Genomic DNA, 14,985 nt, shown 5'->3' on the forward strand with positions numbered 1-14,985 from the left:
GTAATAGCGGTACAAATACTTCCCTTCCTCCTGGCTCTTCTCATGCCTTCTCATTAAACTTCACTAGTGGGTGAACTCTTTGGAAATGGTGACTGTGTGCTGCTAAAGTAGTTTAGGGATCTCTGTTTTGCCAGCTTTTGTGGAAATATAACAACTTTCATGCACTGCAAGGACCTTGGGGAAAAGTGTGTTCCTGCAAATTAAGAAGACTAGTTTGTATCTTATTTCTCTTCAAAGTGATATGGCATGATTGTATATTCATCACAGTGTGTGTGTGTGTGTGTGTGTGTGTGTATGAGGAAATGGTGTCTTTAATCAAGGATGCCACATGCTCCTGCCTCAGCCCTTCAAGCTTGACCACAATATAATCACCATTGCTTCCCTTGTCCCCATCTAAGCACATACCTAATGCCTGGCCTGGCTTTTAAATGGATTGATAGGTGGCAGCAGCACTAATCTTCCTCTCAGTCCTTGCTTGGGAAGGGAGGAAAACCTAAAGCCAGACCAGCTGTGTGCATGTGTGTGCGCACACACACTTTGACAGGGTTCAAGCCAAGGGAATGAGAAGGAAGTATATTTCAGCAGGGTCCAGGGAAGCACAAATACGGCTATTACCAGGGCGCCCCCGTAACCATGAGGGGAAAACTGAAGCTACTTGAATAGATTGTACTTAAGAAGACTGATGCAAACGTATGTCCTACCACAGGTATATTGTCTTTGTGTTTATGGGGTGTGCCGACATCTCTTTCAAGATTTGCAGGAGCCATTCAGAAGCAGCATTATTTCAGCTGAACAAGCTACACTGAGAGAGAGAGCTATTGGCCTAGGTTTTCCTCTAGTATAGCCCAGAGCCTCCATGGTTGGCAGCTGGAACCTACTGTTCTCTCATTAAGGGCATTTCTACATGAGCTCATGTATTGTGCGCTCCAATTGCTATCTCAGGGTAATTTTGAGTTCTTAACACATCATGATCTTCTTCCAGGGCATCTCCTGCTCTTTGCAGCCATTATTGCAGGTTTTTTTCATAATGAGGAAAGTCTGATATTTTCTCTGAACCATGCTATTGAAGCCTCCTGTAAATGCACAATTCTGGTATACAACAGTGCCATTTTGTAATTTAGAATGAAACATATAGAAAGGCAGAGAAAGAAAAATCCCTGGAAAAAAGGCATGTGTAAAGGAGCCAATCTTAATCTTGTAAAGAACGTGGAAGCAGAAGCCCCTGTAAAGATGTGGGATAAAAGACTCATGTAGAAAGGCCTTAAGAATGGTCTCAGAGCTCTCGCTAAGCCTTCTGCTGCTGACTCCTGGGCCATGCTAGAGCTCAATAATTTCCATACATTAAGAAATCAATTCATTTAAAATTCCAGGGAGGGGACAATCTTCCCTTCTTGCCTCCCTCACCCTATGGCACCCCTGTTTTCAATGCAAACTCTTTGTCAAAATATTGGTTCCTCAAGTGTATCAAACACATCAAAACATAACTGTGAACATAGAAAGAACAGACCAATCCACATATGCATGGCAGCATGAGGCGACGATTTGCATGTGTGACTATGCTACCACAAATCACAGAAACTCAAAGGTTCACACATTCAGCAGTGAGTAATCAAACAATTTGGAATCCACCTGAATGTGAGAACAGCTCATAACAGGAGACAAAGATTATGGAGGGAAATTTTGTATTTCTGCGCTCAAAGTTAGGCCAAGTTCATCTGACATGGAGTTGAGGGAGAACTCCTCCTTAGCCATCTGCATTTCCTCAGGTTGTTTCTTGTTTTAAGAGATGGTGCATAGGCGCTTTAGAAAGCTGCAGATGGTCCTGCTTTCCTGCAATATGTTTACCTATGTAGCTCCTAATTTTGTAGGAGCTACATAGAGAAAGAGAAGTGTCTGAATAAACCAGAATTACACCCTTAATGGAGATAGACTCTACAGATGCTTCCAGAAAAGGCATTATATATTACCATTGCCCTGCCTCATTCAAGGAATTTTATGGGGATGTGCGTGTATGTGGAGGGGGAGGGGAGGCGTTGAGAAAATGTTGTCTTTCACTTGTAATCCCTGTTTTCCCACCACTTCTTCTGTCTTTTTTCTTACCATGGAAACCCCCCACTAAGAAGTAAAGGACGGAATAGCTGTACAATGCCATCTAACTGGTAGCATTTAAGTCCTCCATCTAGCACTACCCTATATCCTTTCCTCTTAAGATGCACACACACACACACACACACACACACACACACACACACACGTTAAAAAGGGATAATACAACCATCAAGGTTTTTCAGAAATCTATCAGATCCTCCTTAATTGTAGTTCACAATGGCACTCAAACTCTCAATGCAAGAATGGCTCTGCCTCAGGTAGCTGATAATTTGTTCCACTTCAACCCACTCTTGCAACAGCCACAGTAAAGATGTAGTTCTGTCAGAAGAAAGAGCTACTTATGTAGTTGTCAGCCCCAAGGAGAGAAACCAGGCAAGGGATCTTTGCTGCTTAAGCTCTTGATATCTCAATCCTCAAGGCTGGAGGCATTCCCCTTCTGAAGGACAAGCAAGAAGCTGGGGCGGGTGATGCGAGCGGGGGGGGGGGGCGGGGGCGGGGAAGAGTGGGTATGAGGTAGGTGGTCCAACAGACCAAATGTCCGCCTCCGGCATCCTCCTCAGATTCAAATAAGGACACCCCCCATTCCCCTCTTCTTTTGCTGACTCCCACTGCTTTGCTTTCTCCCTCTGTTTGCCCTGCTTGCTGACCCCCAGCTCCCAGGCCAAGTCTAACTTTCTTGCCACATTCTCAGCTCAGTTTCTGCCACCCTTGAGGTTGCAATCTGAATCCTACTTACTAGGTTAAGGACGCCCCACTGAACAAAGTGGGACCAACGTTGACTCAGAGCAAGGCAGCTGCATGCAGGAAGCTGTTTTGGGGGACCACACGAAATGGCAGCAGATTGTTAGTTCTTTCATTTATTTTCCCATTTCCCCCATTGTTTATTCTCAGGGAGAGGGACTTGTGGGATTTTCTTCTCCAAGTGTGAAAATAACCTGCCCAGCTGTTATTACAACTATGCATCATCATCATCATCATCATCATCATCATCATCATTATTATTATTTCAAAGCTAAGAAACAAGGCAGTCCCTTCCAGCCAGGTTTACAAACTAAAAGACAGGATACAAAATGAAAGGGGATTGTGAGAGGTGGGGGGAAGCAAATTCACACACTTTGGGGTAGTAGTGGTGGTGAGAAGTGTAACTTTCTGCTCTGCCTCAGGCAGCAAAATTGTCATGGGCTGGCCCTGTGTGGGACTTATTCTTTTGGGCGGCTAAACCTAAACAACTCGTCTGCCCGCTCGCTGAGTTTTCCTAGGTGTGGAGCCAAAACAAACTCCGTTCTTCAAAGGCATTTGGTTGTTTCGTTTATTTAGAACATCGAATTCAACACCATTTCATGCACGCTTAAGGCTGAAGTGGCTATTTCTGTTCTCAGTGAGAACTCTCGCGCTGTGGAATCCGGTAGCGATAGTATATTCCAGAATCGAGTACAAATCTGTCCTCATGGGGGCGGCGGGGCGCGCGCGCGCACACCCACTGACCCACCCGCGCAGCATTCCTTCAACAGAGAGCTGTAATAAAGGGTAGCGCGAGGGCCGCCCTTTCCGGAGGCGCCATGCACACTCTCTGGCGACCGCAAGTCCTTTTGAATGCAGCGCGTCTCTCTCACTACACTTAAACACCAGTGTTTTAACCGCCCTTTCGCACTCAATAGCAGAATGCTTAGCATTGGCCGAAGGGTTACTATTACTGGAAGAGGGAAAAGGGCCTCGCACTCCTTTGCGAGTAGGAAATCCAGGCGCAGTGAGTAAGAGTTATGCCGCAATACAAGCGAGGGTGGCTCCCCGACGCTCCTTCGCTCTCCCCCTCCCGCACGGTCAATAGGGGGAATGGGGGCGGCACCCGCGATGCCAGCCCCCGTCTCCGCCCCTGAGCTCCGCCGCTGCTGCTGCTGCTCCTCCTCCTCCAGCGACAGAGCCTGAGAGGTAGAAGGAGAAAGCAACCGCGGTTGCCTTCGGAGAGTTTCGCTGAGCAGCTGTGAGAGGGGAGGGGAGGGGGGGCCCGCGGGAGGCAAGGGGAGGCAGAGGGAGGAATCCGCAAGATCGGAGCGCCTTAACTCCTTCCCTACTCTTTGCACGGTAAGAAAGCAGCGGCGGGGCCTTCGTTTGATTCGCGTGATTCGTAGGAGTAGCGGCGGCGGCAGCAAATAATAATAATAATAATAATAATAATAATAATAATAATAATAATAATAAATCTGGCCAATACTGCTTGCTCCCAGTTATCCCAGCAACGCAGGCCGGATCGGGCTGCAAGCAGCCCCGGGAAGAGAAGCGAAGGGCTTGGAAGGAATCAAATTGATTTTAGCTTTCCAGGAGCAGACATCACTGCTTTGGGTCCAAATGCATTTTTCTTGGGCTAGGGTGATGGTGCCGCTTTCGGCTCCGAGACGCAGCCCCTCTTTGACCCAGTTGGAGAGAAGGGAGATTGCAAAAGGGGGAGGAGGGGGAGCACCCAAGCGGGAGATCGTGGCCTGCCCCAGCCTTGGTTGCCCCTGAAGAAGGCTGCATGTGGGTGTCAGATTCGTTAACAGACCCACGGCTGCCTAGCTTGAAAGCCTGGCTTCTGTCCCCCCACCCCCGGATGATAATAATAATAATAATAATAATAATAATAATAATAATAATAATCTTTGCTGAAAGCGGTGCCGCTACCCGAGGGGGGCGCAGATTGATCGGGGAGGAGGAATGGGGGAGGAAGTGGGTGGACAGCCAAAGATCAATACGCTTGCGTTTTTTCGGACGTGCCTTGTTTCTGGCTTAGTCTTTGCTGCTGGGTTTCCGTGTTTCTGCTGGAAAGTTTTGAGATCCTTTGCAGAGACATGACTGTGGTGACAGTTGGAGATGACAGGCGCTTCTCTCCCAGGCGAGATAAACGGGAAGAAGGCAAATAATATAAATAAAGAGTATCAGCGGGAGAGATCCCCCTTCTCCTTTGCAACATCGTTGCTGATGAAGTGATTTGGAGTTTTGTTTCTTCCGGGTGGGGGGCGGGTTTCTTCCACAAATGCTGTTGACATCAACGGTGTAGGTTTTAAGCATGTTTACTCATAAGTAAGAACCACTGAATTCAATGGGATGAACTCCCTAGTAATTACTCTTAAGACGATGGGTTTTGCGACTGATGCTATGAGTGTTTCCTCAGAAGTAAACACTGGGCGTAATTCCAAATAAGTGAATGTAGAAGGCGTGCAGTTCTGCTTGCACATGCTGTTAACCACCAGGATTGGTGGTTAAGAGCAATAGGCTGAGAGTGTCTTAAATAGCACAAGCTTATGAATGTTTACTCAGAAGTAAGCTCCACTTCATTCAGTGGTGCTTTCAGGAAAATGTGCATCTGACTGCAGCCTTAGTCTGGAACGCATCATTTTTGAATGTTGTCAGTGCAGGATAAAAACCAGCAAAGAGCTACTTTTAAACTGTTTGTCAGTGTAGGTTTTTAACTTGATTTACAGATTTACAAAAGCTGATTCAAGTCTGTAATCCTACACACATTAACTTGGTGTGTATTGAACACAGTGGCACTTACTTCTGAATAACCATGAATAGGATTGTGTTGTGGGCATTCCTTATGAAAACAGTCTCTAAATACTCATAGAATTCAGTGGCATTTACTTTCAAATAAATATGTGTACGTTTGCAGTCTCAATGAGTGATTTCATCCCTTTGCATTATTTGATGTTGATACATGCCTCTCTTTTATAACAACAGCTGATATTTATTCAGGTGTTTTTACTTTTTCACTGTCTGTATATGATTTGATTTCTTGATGTTTCTTTTCTTTTTTTCTTTTGTCAGGTGGAATATATGTTTTAATGAGCTAAGGATGGATTTTGGGCAGGGAGGATATGGGTGCCAGTCATCTTGTTAGCAAACCATCAGGTCTGGAGTTGTTATTGAACGTTCGGTCAGTGCATTTAAAAATAAGTGCTACCCTGAACCTGGATGAGAGATCTGACTTGGCCTACATTAAGGAAACCTGGATTGGTGATGGGGAGGCATTGACCTCTCCTGTTTGTGCCCAGCTGGGTTCTCAGTGCAACATCAAGTAAGACTCACTGTCAAGGGAATCATTTTGTCATAGTCTATTTGAATATCATCTCCTTTTCTAGATTCAGGGCAGCAGTTTTGAGTGTTTGCACTTATATTATGTTGGGGTCTCAGGACAGATTAGGAATTCTGCTGGCATACTATCTAGCCTGCTTTTTAAGAGCCTCTGTATCTGAGCTCATGGAAATGGTTTTGAATTTAGGGTTGGTCTTTGGGGATTTCAATATCTATGCTGAAGCCTCTCTGAGAAGGTTAGCCCAGGGTATCATGGCTGCCACAACAACCACGAGTCTGTTTGAAGTCATATAGACTAGGGGTGTGCACGGACCCCCCGATCCGCCCTGTTGGCCGATCCAAAATTTTCGGATCGGCCCGCTCTGTGCTGCTCCGCCCATAGTCCGCTCCACTTCACCGCGCAGCTCCGGCTCCAAATCGGAGCTCCGCAGTGGAGGGGAGTGGCGCCAGGTAAGGCCCCCTCCCTCCTCTCCCTTACCTGTGTCCGTCTGCGGTCCCTCAGCTTCTTCAATTGAGCCCGTGGCTCAACCAGGAAATCTGGGCCGCAAGTGCGGCCTAGACTTCCTGGTTGAGCTGCGAGCTCAATTGAAGAAGCCGAGGGACCGCGGACGGACGCAGGTAAGGGAGAGGAGGAAGGGGGGGTACCGGGCAACAGCGACAGCAGCAGGGCCCGGTAAATCCCACTTACCTTTCTTGCGGAGCTCCGGATCGAGGCGAAGGATCCGCCTATACCTCGATCCACTCCGCAACGCTCCGCCTGCCCCCCAATCCTCTTCGCCTCCATCTTTAGGGTAGGCGAAGCCCCCCGCTCCGCTCCTGCTTCTCTGGTTCAAGGAGAAGCGGAGCACATCCCTAATATAGACCCAGAAGTATATGGCAGGTCACATATTCAGTTTGGGCTTTGGGGCTAGATGGTGGTGGTGATGATGATGACGTGGGTGGAATCCTAACAATTCCTTTGTCATAGTCAGATCATTATTGGGTAAGTTTTAGGATACTGATAGCCCTAACCACCTTAGTAATGCAGGACCAGTTCAGATGGTCCACCATTGGCACCTGATGGATCCAGTCAGCTTTCAGACTGCTGTGGGGAATTTTCTGGCACTATGGATTTCTTTGGAGTCTTTGGAATTTGGAATTAAACTGGAGAACCAACACAATATTTGCTAGGTATTCTCTCTGGCTGCTTAGAGTTCATAGAGTTCTCGAGGGAGCTTGGGGCAATGAACTGGGAAAATAACTGGAATGCAGATGGAGAAAAAGCTCATAATGAGTCTGACTGAATGGTAACTAGAACCCATTTGAAGGCCTACTTAGTGGTGTGGTGACAGTGATGAAGAAGGCATACTTCACTACCATCATTGTGCCTGCACTGCCACAACCCACTGCAGCTTTTTTGAGTGGTAATGGGACTTTTTGTCCCACAGGTGACTTCAGTTGTCCTGGAACCCCATTGTGACATTCTGTTGCTAGGCGTTTTGCAAATAAAATCACTTTAATCTGCCCTGACTCTAGTTTTGATACAGTACATTTGCAGAATGCTCCTAAATATTGGTCAATGTTTTATAGATGGAGAGAGGGAGTAGAGAGGGATGAATCTCTCCATATTGATTTCTCACAGAGCTCCATCACACCAGTGATTTATCACACTCCCACCATGCCTGGTATGTGTTTTTGCAGCGTGGTACTCACATGACATCATCCCTGTCCTTCGCTCATCTCGCCTCTTTCCCTCCCTTTTCCATCTTATTTTGAAGTGGGGAAAGTCCAGGTTTTTCCCCTCCATGCACAATAAAGCTGCTTCTGTGTCCCATGTATTGCTGTCCTTGCATTATATCAGACCATACCATTTTTGTTGAGTGTGTGTGTGTCGGAGGGCGATCTCGCTGCCAAAAGAGGAGAGCGAGGCGGTTCTCTGCTCATCCGTGAAGGGTGAGGATGAGAGGGCGCCCAAATATCCTGCAGAGATGGTGAGCGAGGCTGCCGCCACAGCCCATGCCTGGACTTGGTCCCATTCAACGCTATCATTCTTACTCCTGAGTAGGCATGTCTAGATTTCCTGACAAGAATAATGTCAGCTTCCCATTGTCGTGCCAACATTGACCACAAACTTCTCCAAAAACTAATTGTAATACTTTCGCTTCACTTATATTGTTTAATATGATCTTAGGGGAAAGCATAGTGTGTTGTTTTACCATAATTATGCAGTTAAAAATTAACTGCAGGGGGAAGGAGAATGTAGAGGGCGGTAGATTTCACCGGCATAGTAGCAATACAGGTGAAAAGATACATGAGCTGAAATAGCACAAGAATGCACAGATATGAAAGTGCCAAGTGCTAGACTCGCTAAGGAAAAGGAGGGGGAAACCATGGACTCAAAGCTGGGGTGGGGGGGAAGTAGGTGTGATGGAGCTCTCAGTTTCTAATTTTCCAAATCTTAAACTTGATTTGACTTAAACTTTGTTTGGGAAGTCTTTTTTTATTGGCAAATTTGCATGAAAATTCATTCACATTTTTGTGTGCACTTCTAATACATGCACCATTCTGAGAAATTTGAATTCTAAGGATAACAGAGTTTTGGACTGTATAGCAGTGTGAACCAGATTAATTTCTCCACCATCTCTAGGAGGAAATCCTTTGCTTGGCTGTCTTGAGGGAGGAGGTCAAGGAGCTCTTTCTAAAGAGGCCCTTCCAGAATCCTAATGCTCTATTTAATTACTGGCTGGTAGCAAATCTCCCATTCTTGGGCAAGTGAGATCTTCATCAGGGACACATTCCCTTTGTCTCTCCCACCTTAGCGGATACTGTAGTGAGGGCCTTTTCTGTAGCAACACTCAAATTATGGAATTCCTTCCAGTTTTTTAGGGCACAATCCTATGCATGTTTAGATAGAAGAAAGTCCTGACTCTCAGCTGGCTGGAGGATTCTGGGAGTTGTAGGACTTCGTTTAGTCTAAGCATGCATAGGATTGCGTTCTTACTCACTGGCTGTTTTATTTCTATATGATTTTTGTTAGCTGCCTAGAGGCAATAACTGAATATCAAGAAATAAATTATGGACTGTGGCCTAATACCCCATTTCTAAACCCAAACACTCCTTTGCTCTAGGATTGCCTCTCTTATTTTCTGGATTTGCTGCTTTGCCATGCAAGGCAGATAGAGAATATGGTTCCTATTGTGGCTGCTGGCTCTTAGGTAGCTGCCCACCCCCCAAACGATGTAGATGTTTCCCTCCAGCAGCTTCATGCCTTGTAATCTGTTGAGTACTGGTAAGAAGGTTGAAACATTGCCCATGCTCAGAAGCCCTTCCCCAGATCACCAAAACTGCAGGTCTTTCGTCATTTGCTGCAAAGTCAGGGAAGAGAAGTCAGGTGTGTGTGGAGATTTGGCTCAGAAGCTGCTTGAGATGGGGAGCTACTTTGCCTTGGAGCCTCAGATAGACATCAGGCTTCTGTTTGGATCGAAAACAGAGCCTTGTTTCGGTTCATTTTCCAAAGTTTTGGATATTTCCCTATTGATTATAATGGGAAAATCAACAAATGGCTAAAACTTTTTTAAAAATATTTTGTCAGAATTGGATGGAATTTGCATGTATAGCCCTGAGGGATGAAGCCTGCCAAATTTAATACCAATAGGTGCAGGAGGGTTGTGTTAGGGGGGTCTTTAAATTAAAACAAAGTTGGCAATTTGCTCAGCTTTTTGGTGTGTGTGTTATGTAACTCTGTGTTTTTCTCTCTCTCATAGTCTATGTGTATATGTGTGAGAATTTCTATGTGTGTTTATGTTTCCTGTGTTTCTGTGCTCTCTGTAAAGAAAGAAGAGATAAAGAGGGGCTTGTGTTTGTATTTGAGGTTTTTTTTACTATGGACAAGGGCTTCCAGAAAAGCACAGAAGATGAATTCTGATAAGATGTTTAGTTCTTGAATTGTTGTTCTAGTTAAAATAGCTGTGTTTGTGTGCACGTGTGCTTGCGCAATTGTCATGTGTGAGTTCATTGTTGAAGGCAGAAACAGCCTGTTAGCCCTAGGGCTCATCATGGCCTTGATCCGCCCATGGATGAGCAGATTGAACCCATAAGAATAGTCTGCAGTGGTAACAGGGGTCCCTCACAACCTGGAATTGGCACTGCTTCTTCCTGTATTACATTGTAATTAAATGTATTAAATTTGTATTAAATTTGAACTCACCTAATTTCCTTGAATGAGTTCAAATCTTCAGGGCCCGATGAACTGCATCCTAGAGTAATGAAGGAGCTAGCGGAAGAACTCTCAGAACCTTTGTCTATTATCTTTGCAAAATCATGGAAGATGGGTGAGGAGCCGGACAACTGGAGGAGGGCTAACTTTGTCCCTATCTTCAAAAAGGGCAAAAAGGAGGAACCTGGGAACTACAGACCAGTCAGTCTGACATCCATCCCTGGGAAAATTCTGGAGCAGATTATAAAGAAGTCAATCTGTAAACACCTTGAAATCAATGCGGTGATCACTAGAAGCCAACATGGATTTGTCAAGAACAAGTCCTGTCAGACTAATTTGATCTCATTTTTTGATAAGGTAACCTCCCTTGTGGACTGTGGGAATGCTGTGGACATCATATATCTTGACTTCAGCAAAGCTTTTGACAAAGTACCACATGACATTCTGATTAACAAACTAGCTAAAAGTGGGCTAGATGGAACAACTATTAGGTGGATTCACAGTTGGGTACAGAATCGGACTCAAAGAGTACTTATCAATGGAACCTTCTCAAACTGGGGAGAGGCAACAAGTGGGGTACCACAGGGATCAGTCCTGGGCCCAGTGCTCTTCAACATTTTTATTAATGATTTGGATGAGGAGGTGCAGGGAACGCTTATCAAATTTGCAGATGACACAAAATTGGGTGGGATAGCTAATAACCTGGAAGACAGAAACAAACTTCCAAGTGATCTTGATAGACTGGAGTGCTGGGCTGAAAACAACAGAATGAAATTTAATAGGGATAAATGCCAAGTTCTACATTTAGGAAATAGAAACCAAATGCACAGTTACAAAATGGGGGATATTTGGCTCAGCAATACTACAAACGAGAAGGATCTTGGAATTGTTGTAGATCGCAAGCTGAATATGAGCCAACAGTGTGATATGGCTGCAAGAAAGGCAAATGCTATTTTGGGCTGCATTAATAGAAATATAGCTTCCAAATCACGTGAGGTACTGGTTCCTCTCTATTCAGCCCTGGTTAGGCCTCATCTAGAGTATTGCGTCCAGTTCTGGGCTCCACAATTCAAGAAGGACGCAGACAAGCTGGAGCATGTTCAGAGGAGGGCAACCAGGATGATCAGGGGTCTGGAAACAAAGCCCTATGAAGAGAGACTGAAAGAACTGGGCATGTTTAGCCTGGAGAAGAGAAGATTGAGGGGAGACATGATAGCACTCTTCAAATACTTAAAAGGTTGTCACACAGAGGAGGGCCAGGATCTCTTCTCAATCCTTCCAGAGTGCAGGACACAGAATAACGGGCTCAAGTTAAAGGAAGCCAGATTCCAGCAGGACATCAGGAAAAACTTCTTGACTGTTAGAGCAGAACAACAATGGAATCAGTTACCTAGGGAGGTTGTGGGCTCTCCCACACTAGAGGCATTCAAGAGGCAGCTGGACAACCATCTATCAGGGATGCTTTAGGGTGGATTCCTGCATTGAGCAGGGGGTTGGACTCTATGGCCTTGTAGGCCCCTTCCAACTCTGCTATTCTACGATTCTATGATTAGAGGTTAGCCCTGAAGCCCTGTGCCTTAAATGATTCTCTTGCAGCCTGTCAGAAATCAGTCCAAGTTCAATAGGACATGTTCCCTGGTAACTCTGTTTAGGACTGTAGCCTTAATTGTGTATCTAAACCAGGGGTGTGGGAGAGAGCTGTGGGCCACATGGCTACTCCAGGTATGGCCTGCGAAGATGGGGAGCTGCAACCACTTTTTCCTACTCCATAGTTAGACAGCAGCACCAGGACAGTAACCTCTCTTGGAATCACTGGTGGTGGATGGAAGAGACTTTCACCTCCCCCACAGTAATCCTGACATGGTTGTACTGCTGTTTCCATGCCACTAATAACTATAGTGCAACAGTGATCCCAGCATGTGCTGCTTCCCTCTCATCCCAATGATGCCAGAATTGTTGTTTTTCCACTGCTAATACTGGTAGAGAAACAACAGTCTTTATGGGAATCACGGGGTGGGAGAGGGTTTTGCCTTCCACCTTCCAAGGATCCTGTCTCTAGATCTCAGCACACTGTCAGGAGAAGTTTAAACCTCCTCATCCCTGTGTGTTGAGATGTGGCTGTGTGGATGGAGACAGAGTATATATATATATATATATATATATATATATATATATATATGTTTGTGCGTGCACATGTGTAGCCTCTGACCTATCAGCCAGCACCACATGTGGCCCTTTGCGCCCAAAATAGTACCCACCCCTGTTATAAAGGGATACTTATGCCTATCAAAAACAGTTATCTGTTGGGAGAGGAACCAAAGTAAGGCATGAAATATAAGTGCAGCACTCCCCCCATGGTGACTCTGTACTAGCTAAGATGCAAAATGGTGCTGTCTGTCCCTCCAATAATGAACTCAGGTATCGAGTGCTGATAGAAATAGACCCAAAATGGTGCCACTGAGAAACAAGCGGGGAGATACCATCAGCATGCTCAAAGGAACCTTGAGGTCTGCAGAAGTGCAAAATAGTAACCCCTTCCCAAACGTAAACAGGCACCAACAACAAAAGTAAAAATTCCCAGTGAGGACTGAGCATGCTCAGTAGTCATAGAACGTTGAGCATTGGCTAGAAAAGAGAAAAGAAAGGTGGGGGAATGGAAAATGGAAGCAGGAAGGAGCATGGTCTGCTGGAGAAAGGCATGGCTGGCTGGAACCCTGAAAAAGGAGCACTACTGTTAGGAAGTGAGAATGCAGGTCCCACATATAGGTATATAATTTGAAAGCCCAATAGGGGCAGAGGGCACCTTTTCACCACTAGAATGGTCTTACTTTAGTACTTCTTCAGGCTGTGTGGAGTTAATTGGATACTTGCCTGAAGGTAGTTTTTAGAGTTCTATTTCCTTTATGTGCATTCCCACTTCTATTCTGTTTTTTAAAAAAAGATTCCCCAATTTTATTCACATTAAGCGGATCAGTCCACTGCTGTGAAATAATGTTTTCCCCCACCCCTTGTAACGACAGTGGGAAAGCAGTTTCAAAAATCATTTTGATGGCTGGTTATTCTAGCTGCATATATTTTGAAGAGAACGTTTTGTGTCTTGGAGCAAAATCCAGCTGTCTATCTACTTGGCACAGTCTGTGACCAGGAACACATTCTACCAGTTCTTTGAAGACTAGAACATTGGTTTCTGAGTGCAATTCAGGAATTTGGTTTAATTCCTCCCCCCCCCCCCAGCTCTGGGTGATTGATCATGACTCTTTGCAATTTCTCTCTCTCATTCCACCCCCATCCACCCCCAAACCTCACTCTCCCACCCCTGCATGCTAAGGACAACTGAAGCTCTGCTATTAGCATATAAAGCTTTGTAGAGACCTGATTGGCTGAGCATTCTTGTCCTTGAGCTTTGAAACGTCTTCAACTTCTGCTGGCCTATTTGAGTTTGGAATCTGTTTCATCTATATGATAGGGCCGGAAAAAAAAGTGGAAAGAAGAAAGTTGGCTCTGCTGAAATCAGTGTAATATGGTTTGAGTGTGTGTGTGTGTGTGTGTACACACATTTGCATGGAACAATTTGAATCTTAAAAAGTCTTGAATAACATCACAACTGTAAAAGAAGCAACATATGGAACAGAAACATATTTGCTCATGCATATGAAACCACAAAGGTTCTTCAGCCATGAGCCACTTTCACAGGTAGCTTCCCGCTGCTGCTTGTATCTCATTCCCTTGTCACAAATGTTCTTGAAGCTCTATGAGGACTGTGATTTGGCTGTAGTTTTGCTGCCAGAATTGAAACTGATCTGGAAATGATGTGCTTAATTTTTTCCAGGTTTTATTAACTTCATTTCATTTATTTATTTCAAATTAATTTAGACTGCCTTTCAGCCAAAGCTTCTTAAGTGGCTAACAAAAGCAGTAGTAAAATAACTAGAACAGCCAAGTGATCCTGTTGCCAGGCAAGAGAGTTGGAGTGAGATGATTATTATTTGTTTATTTAATAATAATAATAATAATAATAATAATAATAATAATAATAAATATTTTTACCCTGTTCTAGCATAGGATTCAACATATAATTCAGATAAAAGTAATCGATATAAATACATTTAAAACTATGCAGTCGTAAAGCAAATCTAGAAAAACCATTTCAAAAACCAGAGATGATGATGATTAACGTTTGTATACTGCCCCATAGCTGAGGCTCTCTGGGCAGTTTACATAGGATAAGTGCTGTAGAAATAAAAATGTTTTCAGTCTCTGTCTACAAGACAGCAAAGCCTACATGGCTTGGGACCACAATACCTGATGGAACGCCTCTCCCGACATGAACCTACCCGTACACTGCGCTCAACATCTAAGGTCCTCCTCCGAGTGCCTACTCCAAGGGAAGCTCGGAGGATGGCAACAAGGGAGAGGGCCTTTTCAGTGGTGGCCCCCCGACTGTGGAATGATCTCCCCGATGAGGCTCGCCTGGCGCCAACATTGTTATCTTTTCGGCGCCAGGTCAAGACTTTTCTCTTCTCCCAGGCATTTTTAACAGCTTTTTAACAGCTTTTTAACAGCATTTAACAACGTTAAGTTTGTTTTTAATGGACCCCACAATTGTTGTTTTT

The 14,985-nt window shown here is 44.9% G+C and overlaps 1 protein-coding gene across 5 annotated transcripts in view; it reads left to right on the forward strand.

The window, feature by feature from the left end:
- The first annotated feature begins 4,014 nt into the window (after positions 1 to 4,014).
- GREB1L (GREB1 like retinoic acid receptor coactivator) overlaps positions 4,015 to 14,985 on the forward strand; it is a 204,176-nt gene continuing 193,205 nt past the window's right edge. For all 5 annotated transcript variants that reach the window (XM_063130616.1, XM_063130622.1, XM_063130623.1 and 2 more), the window contains exon 1: positions 4,015 to 4,191. The gene's annotated coding sequence lies outside the window, so the exon portion shown is untranslated. The remainder of the gene's footprint in view (positions 4,192 to 14,985) is intronic.

Source organism: Elgaria multicarinata, chromosome 7, assembly GCF_023053635.1.
Source record: "Elgaria multicarinata webbii isolate HBS135686 ecotype San Diego chromosome 7, rElgMul1.1.pri, whole genome shotgun sequence".
In the NCBI taxonomy this organism is placed as follows: domain Eukaryota; kingdom Metazoa; phylum Chordata; class Lepidosauria; order Squamata; family Anguidae; genus Elgaria; species Elgaria multicarinata.